We start from the raw sequence: 9,289 nt of genomic DNA, 5'->3' as shown, positions 1-9,289 counted from the left end.
GACTAAAAGACAAAGCTTGAAATACAAAGAAGTACTTACGCTGGAGATTTCGTTCAGAGCCATGTTCAGGATCTGGTCGACTGGCAAGTCTTCAGCTTCGACCATTGCAGCTCTAACACGGTCGCCTTTGCCGATGCGATCAAGACGATCCCTGGCCGATCGAATGGCACGGCTCATGAGTCTGGCCCCAAGAGCTTCTTCACGAGTAAGCTGCTCTCTGGCAGGCGCGGCAGGAGGTTTCGACGAGGCAGGGGGAGTCTGCTGCTCGGAAAGAACTGGAGGAGGGGTAGAAGTTTTCCCTGTTGGCGCAGGTCTTTGCCCAGTTGGCGCATCCTGGGGAAGGTCTTCTATTCGACCCTTCTTGGATGGAGGGCCTCGGCTGGATTCACCAGTTCTCTTCTTAGGCTTCCGTTGAAGTTGAGGAACCTCCTCTTCATCCTCGACCTGGTACATGTCGAAGATGTTGGGAGTAGACATATCTGCATGTAAGTAAACACAGCAAGTTAATAAGAAAGGAGGCAAGTGAAAGTATGTTATACAACTAAAAGGAGGTAACAAAGTAAATACCCGAGCTACAACTACTGGTCGCTACACTATTGACTCTAATAGTCATATACTCATTATCTGGCATGAAGAAGTCTGGCCCTAGATTTGGAGCATATGTAAAGTTACCATCCCCGTCAAACAAGTGACAGGGAATTGGCAAACCATTTAAAAGCGAAATAACTTTACCATTATTGTCAGAAGATTATCCCAAGTCAACAATAGGCTCTTTGGCCTTTTCTTTCCCCTTGCCTTGGGGAGCAGAAGGCCTTTCTGCGGAAAGGCTACCCGTGGGTTCCCTGATTGTAACCCCCGTTGGCCTCCTCCGGGGAGGAGGCACAGGAGGTTGCTGCTCGGGAACCCCCTCGGCAGTGGCTTCGTCCACCACGGACCCTCTATTTTCATGGCGAGGAGCCAGGAGGCCAGACAGCCTCAAGTTTGTTTCAGCTATTAGGGTCTTGACACTTTTTGCTGCGTCAGACATCCTGGCCAGAGTGTTGGACCTCAACACCATGTCTGGTGTTGGGGTCGGACGTAACCAAGGGCCTGAAAAATAGAGTACAGTTTGAGAAAAATGAAAGGAGACACCTTAAGTTAAAGTATCGACCAGTCAAAGACAAGCTCTTACCTCCTCGTACGAAGGCCAAATTGTTGCTGGTTATGTCTGGAGTAAGGAAATACTCCTTATTGTAGTGCCCCACGTTTGATATATGGGTAGTGCCACTCAAGAACGTCCGGCCGGTCTCTTGGTGGCAGAATTGGAAGAAGCCCATCCCGTTGTGCTGTGGGTTAGATTTAAGGTCAAAAAGATAGTTGACCTCGTGGGGCGAAGGTTCTAGCCATTTGTTAAGATTATACAGGATATAGAGTGCGGCCAGCATCCTATATCCATTTGGAGTTATTTGGAAGGGGGCGACACCAAAATAATTGGCCACCCCCACAAAAAAGGGATAAAGAGGGAGGTAAGCTCCCGCCTCAATGTGATACCGGGACCAGGCGCTGTTCGCACCTCCTGGGAGGTTAGCCCTCTGGTCTGCGGTAGGACGTATAATAGTAACCCTCGTGAGGGGGAATTTCCTGAAGCAGTTAGCGACCATTCGAGTGGTCACTAAACTGGCTGGGGAGGTATACCACTCGACATCAGGCGGATTTCGATGGCGAGGGCGAGCCCTAGTTTGGATGTTAGGGTCAGGAACGAGATTTTCTCGACCACTGGTCGAGGGAACCCAAGCTTGCGAATCAGGCTGGGCAGGAGAGTTTGGGTTTCTTTCGGACTCAGGTCTTTTCTTGCCAGTAGACTTGGAACGGGCCATTGGAGAGGAAGGATGTGATCTGGAAGAGGATCGCAAGAAAGGAATCTCATGGACACGGTCAGCTGGTTATTCTTCTCCCTCGAGCAGCTGGGCGAGAAGGTCGTCGTCGATGGGTCTTTCACCTCCCCACAAATCTGGCATTAAAGTATGCAAACAGAAGAATGGGGAGGTAAAGATATAGAACTTTAAAAGGCTTTTTAGAATAACGCTAGTCGAGCATAAAAGTTAGGCTTTTATACAACAGCATTCTAACAAAAAGCTAAATCTTTCTACACGAACAGTTTGAAAAATGGAGCAAAGGGTGAAAGTAAAAAGTTTTTCTGGAAAAGCTTTTTGAACTCCCCTTAGGTCGGGAAATATTTATTTTTCAACTCCCCTTAGTCCTAAAAAGCATGATCCTGGATTTTAAACTAACTCGTAACTCTACTTTGCCTACCAAACATTCTGTCTACAAGCACCTTAAACCAGAAACAGAAAATCTTAAACAGTCCACCATCAGAAGCATGCACCACGAGAAATTAGAAGCACGGGGTTTCGAAAACTTACCAAGAAGAGTGATCGTGGAGGTGGAAGAAAGGTCTTCGGAGATAAAAAAGCTCACGGTCTGAGTCTTGGAAGTGCAGGAAAATGGTCTCCGGAGAAGTTTAAAGCTCTGGTTTTTAGGGTTTTCTGCAAAGACAATGGCGTGCGTAAAAAGAAAAAGGAGGCTTCGACGGTCTTATATAAGTTTCTCTCTGATATTAAAAAAGTGTAATCATTAGTTTTCCTTTTTCAAAGTATGCGGAAACGGGATGGCCGTCGAAATCGTTTCTGGGGAACTGAAAAGACATGATTAGACAGAAGTGGGTTGCTTTTTTCAAGAACACACGAAGGGTTCTGACACGTCAGGTGGGGTTACCGAAGAGTCGTTCGATCAAAAGTTTATTTACTGTTCGTAGTAAATAAACTTTGGGGGCCAAATGTTATCCAATAAATTTGCATTTATGACATGGCAAGTAATCCCTGGACACGTGGCTGACACCTGGAAGCGTCTATTAGAGTATCGACCAGAAGACACAGTAGAAGCAGGGTAAGCCCGTCTTACCCGCGACCAGTCTAGTCGATGGTTCCATGTACAAGGCAACATTTATGGGAAGATCTTTATTAATCCCGAATTTATCTCATACAATCTCCTGAGTACCTGATTATTCAGGGGAGAATTTCTGTAACAATCTTTTGTAAACCCCCTTGAGCCTATAAATAGCAAGAGATAGCTCAAGGGAGGGACTTTTGGCTTTTGAATCGTTTGAAACTATAGTAATTCTCCTAGTAAACTTGTATTGTTCTTCAGAGGTTAGTTAAACTCATTGAACCCTAGTTCTTTGATCACTCTTCTGATTCTTATATCAATATCAGTCTAAGTGGACGTAGGTCATTACCAGATCCTGGGGCCGAACCACTATAAAAATTCTTGTGTGATTTACTGTTTTTTCCATACGTTCTTCTCTATACATTCATTCACATCAATCACATTTTGACTCTGTATCAGTTGGCCAAATCTTGGGTCAACACATTTCAACGTTTTGAGAAAAATTCCAAATAACATATTTGATGGAATTTCGGAATTGTTCTACAATGTCTTTCCGACCCCAAATAAGCTTCCAAAATCGTATTATGCAGCAAAAAGGTTGTTGCGGAAACTAGGATTAGGCTATGAGTCAATTCACATTTGGAAGCATGATTGCACACTTTTTGGAAAAAACGTGCTGGACAATCTAAATGTCCTGTTTGTGGTGAGAACAGATGGGTGGACAAGAACACCAAGGGTAAAAAAAGTGACACATAAAGTGATGTGTTATTTTCCTTTAACCCCTCGCTTCGTGCAAAAATATGCATCGAGGCACATTGCTCAACATATGAGATGGCATAACAATGTACGCATTAAAGAAGATGGTGTGATGAGCCATCCTGCTGGTGGGGAAGCATGGAAGGATTTTGATAGAAATTATCTAACATTTGTAATGGAACCCAAGAATGTGCATCTTGGTTTGGCTGTAGATGGATTCAATCCATTTAGTAATATGATTCTCTCTTACGGCATGTGGCCAGTTGTGTTGACGTATAACTTTCCACCGTGGTTATGCATGAAAGAGACAAATTTCATGTTGACTTTGTTGATTCCTAGACCACATTCACCAGGAAAGGATTTTGATGTTATCTTAAGGCCACTGATTGAGAAGTTAAAATAATTATGGGTCTCTGGTGTACGAACTCGGGATGTAGTTGATAATAGTTTTTTCACCCTTTAGGGAGCCTTGTTGTGGATGACTAATGATTTTCCAGCAAGGAGTAGCCTTTCTGGATAGAGTGGCCAAGGTTATTATGCTTGTCCTATATGCAATGTGGCAACAACGTCAATTCGGTTGCATAAGAAGGTTGCTTTTTATGGCCATAGGCATTTCTTACCAATCAAACATGGTATTAGAAGGGACCGAAAGACATATGATTGTTAGGCTTTTATGCCCTAATTAAAACTCAATTTCTTTGTAATCTCATTTTATTATCAATAAAAGAATAGAAATCAAATTTTGACTTGATCAATCGCTTTACTCACATGTTTTATTTTCATGATTATTAATTTAATATAAACATCTATTAAATCTCGAGCATATAGTTAATCATATTTATAGTGACGCAATCACAAAGGAATATAAATATGATTATATGTTCAAAAATAAGTTAGTTTTAAGAATAGTCAGTGTAGAGGATTTACACTAACATGTCAATCTATGATATGATCTACTTACACATTGTAGTGTTATGTTCTTTCCAGAATATTAGCAAAGTAGATAAGATCGGATGTAGTTGTTACATCGAACTGGACCGATATTGACAGTAGATAAGGTAAGTAAACATACTATTATTATCTATTCTAGTCATATCATATAGTTGACCGTAGGTCAATTCAATCTCAACTCTGAGTGGTTAGTATTCTAACTGATTATATTATTTGAAATCTTTGACTTGTTCGTTACCAGCTTACCCTACGGACTAGCCCATACTTACATCTTGGGAACTCGGTAATATAATTGAGTGGAAGTATTGATCATAGATATGAACATCTATAGCTTCTGATGAAGAAGTAAAACGATGGTTTCCTTTTAGTTTTGTTTGAGGTGCTAAATGATAGAGATCTCATTTTAGTAATTAATATTAGTTTACTGAAATAGTTTACTGAAATATCATTTACAAGGAACTAAGTGTTTTAAGGATAAAATACAATGAGGGGGAAAACGGTATTTTAGTCTCATCTCATTGTAGACCGTCTATATAGGATTGAGTGATAATTATGGTTGTAACAATGGATCACTAATAACGTATTTATATTGACTTATAGAGTGTTCTATGAATTCAAGAGTACAATTTCGAGTCTTTAATGGAGTCACGAGGAATTAATATGCTAGTAATTTTATTTGTTAAATTTATCATAACTTATTGGAGCTTTATTTCATAGGCTCATGGTCCCCATAGTAACTTGAATAAAATCATCTAGATAGTCTCAATTAATTAATTTATTATTAATTAGAATTATCAAAGTGGACCAGGTCAATTTTGGATAATTTCATAGAGTTATACAATTTAGAGAAGAAAAGAGATTTTAGAGCATATTTATTAATTAAGACAAATTAGTGTCAAAATAATGAATAAGTTTAAATTAAGGTTCAAATTATAAATAATTAATTTGATACAGGATTTAAATATTTATTTAATTAATTAATCAATAGAATATTATACGGGGCCTTGAATTTAAATCCAACGGGCATATAATTAAATAGGAAATTTCATGGGCCTATAGCCCATGAGAATTTTGACCTAAGGGCTGAATTTATCTATTATTTTATTGTTTTTTTAATGAAATAAGTGACATAATTGGCCCTATAAAATGAATGCTAACTGAGAGTTGAAAACAAGTGAACAAAAGATCTAGTTTTGATACTTTGGGGTTTTAGACTCTCTCTACAACAAAAGTCATTTTCTAAGCCTCTATATTCTCTTCTATTCTTCTCTATGTATCTATCTCATGTGTTGAGAATTGCCCACTCTAGTTTAGGTGAATCTAAGGATACTGTGGAAGATTGTGAAGAAATTTGAAGATCGGTTCAGTTTCTTGGTAATACCCTGCGACAGAAAAGATACAAGGGTTAGAGAAACTGAAGGAAGGAGTTACACTACAAGAAATCTAACATTTACCTACCAATTTCTTACCTACATATATATATATATTGGTAGGTAAAGTTACTTTTAACTACCCAAAATTTAATTTTCCGCACTATTGGTAGGTAAATATTGGTAATCATTAAAATTTTCTAGAATTATATTTTCTCTACCAATAATATTGGTAGGTAACAGGTTTTTTCTACGAATATATTGGAGGGAAAATTTTCAGATTTTGGAGCTTATTTATCCCACCAATTTTATTTAAAATTTTCTTTTTTTTTAATTAAAACTAATGCTGATGTGGAGAACATTAACATTATAATACTTAATCTCTTTTCATAAAAATGTAATAATATACATTTATATATAAAAAAAACATAAATATAATTATATAAATATAAATATTATTTAATTAAAAAATAAATAAATCTTTTATAAACCTAAACCTAAAAACACTATCACTCAAAATCTCAAATCCCTCTCTCTCCAGCACTCACCTCTCTTCTCTTCCTCTCCATCGACAAACCAGGTTCCTCCCAGCCGCCTCCCCATCGACGAACCAGGTTCCTCCCTACCGCCGCCCCATCGACGAACACTATCACTCCTAGTCGCCTCCCCATCGATGAACCCATCCGCCTCCCTATTCATCAGACCCAGTCGCCTCCCTCTTCGTCGAACCCATCCACCATTGCTCTCCATCACCTTGCTCTTCATCAAATCCATCTTTCTCTCTGTTGTCGCAGTTGTTGTTGTAGTCTCTACAACAATACTTGCTATTGGTTTCGTCGTCGTTTCTTTCCTTTACTTCGCTCGACTTGTAAGTGCATTGATTTTTTTTCTTGTGATCTTCTCTGCTTCAGCCATTACAAATTTGTAAGTCCATTGATTTTTATTTTATTGTTGTATCTGCCTCAAATCATTGTTGTATTTTACTTTTGTTAATTTTTTTTCAGATGGTGTTGATGCAAGAGTAGGCATACAACTGCTAGTAGCGGATTGATGAGGATTGGTGGATTGAACGACTAGGTATATTTTTGGTTGAGGTATATTCATAATACTATTTATGAAAATCCCCAAAATTTGAATGATTTATGATGACTTGTAATTTTTGAGGCAATTTTTATGTGTTTGGGTATGTTTTAGTTCTGTTATTTGATCTGAGACATATTTTTTCTATGTTTATGTACTGGCATGTGTTTTGGATTTGAGATTTTTGAATTGCATAATATATTTTTTATATATTCCTGATAATTATAGATTTAGAGTTAGGAATTTCATGTTTCTGCTTTGTTTTGTTTATTGATATGTTTTTTGATATGTTTCTACTTTTCATGTTTCTGCTTTGTTTTGTATACTTCCATGTTTATACTAAAAAAAACAAAAGAATTTCATGTGCGTGGCACTTTTGCAAGTTATTGGTCCTTTTTTTTTTTTTTGCTCTGGTTTGTTGTGTTTAGTTCATTATTGTTTCAGATTTGGTTCAACATATTTACGTATTCTGATTTAGTGTTGCTCTTTGGTTGTAAGGTCTGGTTCTGTTCTGAGCAATGAATTTATTTTATTGTCTATTTATGAAGGGGTTTGTTTTAGTAAGGATTTGATTTAATATATTCTGTTTGGTACTTTGATTATGATATTTGTATTCAAATTTAGTGTTGCTCTTTGGTTTTAAGGTATGGTTCTATTTTGAGAAATTAATGTATTTTAAAGGGATCTCTTTTGAGAAAGGAATTGGTTTAATTATTTTGTTTGGTACTTTGTTTTTGATATTTGTATTTAGATTTATTGTGTGCAAGTGTTTGATCTGATGTAACAATTAGTTCGAGTGGTTCTGTTTACATCTTGTTATGTTTTTGGTTTTGGGCATTTTGCTTCTAACAGTGGCATCACAGCTTGGTGCTATTTTCTAGTGAAGCAATACTTCTTTCTTCTTAAATGTCTATTAGCTTGAATTTTTATATATGTGTGTCTATTAGCAATGCTTTGTAGCTTGTGTCTTGGTTTATTTTAGATATGGTCTTTGATTTCTTTATGAGATTAAATCTTCAGTGCTTGAGTATTTTTGGATATGTTCAATCTTTTTTCAGAACATATTACCTTAATGTGTCATACTTTTTTAAGAACATACTACCTTCATAGTCAATGAAGTTTAAACAATATAATTAAAAGAGGACAACAAAAATTGAAACTAAGGAACATGTTTAAGGGACTATAAATGATTTGTATTCAGATTAGGAAGTCTGCTTTCTGGTTTGTATTTTCTTCATTGTTGTTTTCATTTAGGCTTTGGATACATCTTATATTTCTGAATTACAAGCTTGGTTGTGTTTAGATTGAGTGTTACTCTTTGCTTGTAAGGAGTGATTCTTTACTCTATCTCTGATTGGTTGTTAGGAATCTATTTTGTGCTTAAAATACCATTTTTTTTTCTTGTTTGTATTCTTTTGAATCATTGTTTCTTGATTTAAAACTAACCTAATCTATGATTTTATTAACTACTATAGACTTTTTTTAATACATTTATGATTGAATAAATTAACTACAATTGCTTGTGTGGTTTCAAGGGCCATAGTAATATAGAGTTTGTTTGGACTTAATCAATTTGAAACTTAGATTTATCTTTTATTTTCTTCTGTCAGATCTATGTTTGAGTCTTACTTATTTTTAGTTGACTTATTTATATATATATGATATTGATCATTATGTCACTTTGAATTTTTTTTCGCTTGTGATATTGAAGAATGAAATGCAGGAACATGGAGTTCCAAGTGGAAGACTGTATCTTCCTTAGAATATCACCATGGAAACGGGTGAGGAGATAAGGGCAAGTTGAGCCCTAGATTAGTAAGACCATTTGAATCCTGGATAGGACCGGTCTGATTGCCTTTTGATTGGCCTTATCTTTGGCACTGCCAGTAGTATAAAGTGCATTTCATATTTCCATTTTGAGGACATGTGTTAGACAAGACTCATGTGTTGAGTTATGAGAATTTGGAATTAGCGGTTAAGTTATCCTGTAAAGGATAACCAACTCAGATATGAGACAGAAAGAACAAGGTTCTGAGAAGCAAAGCTATACCTTTAGTTAAGGTATGATACAGAAACAGTGAGGTCGAGGGAACGACCTGGGAACTGGAATCAGATATGTTGAATTTATATTCCGGGCGATTCAGATAAATTTCGAGGACAAAATTTCTGTAAGGAGGGGATAGTTGTAATGACCCAAATTTTCTAAT

This window comes from Humulus lupulus, chromosome 6, assembly GCF_963169125.1.
Source record: "Humulus lupulus chromosome 6, drHumLupu1.1, whole genome shotgun sequence".
In the NCBI taxonomy this organism is placed as follows: domain Eukaryota; kingdom Viridiplantae; phylum Streptophyta; class Magnoliopsida; order Rosales; family Cannabaceae; genus Humulus; species Humulus lupulus.
This window is presented reverse-complemented; position numbering follows the sequence as displayed.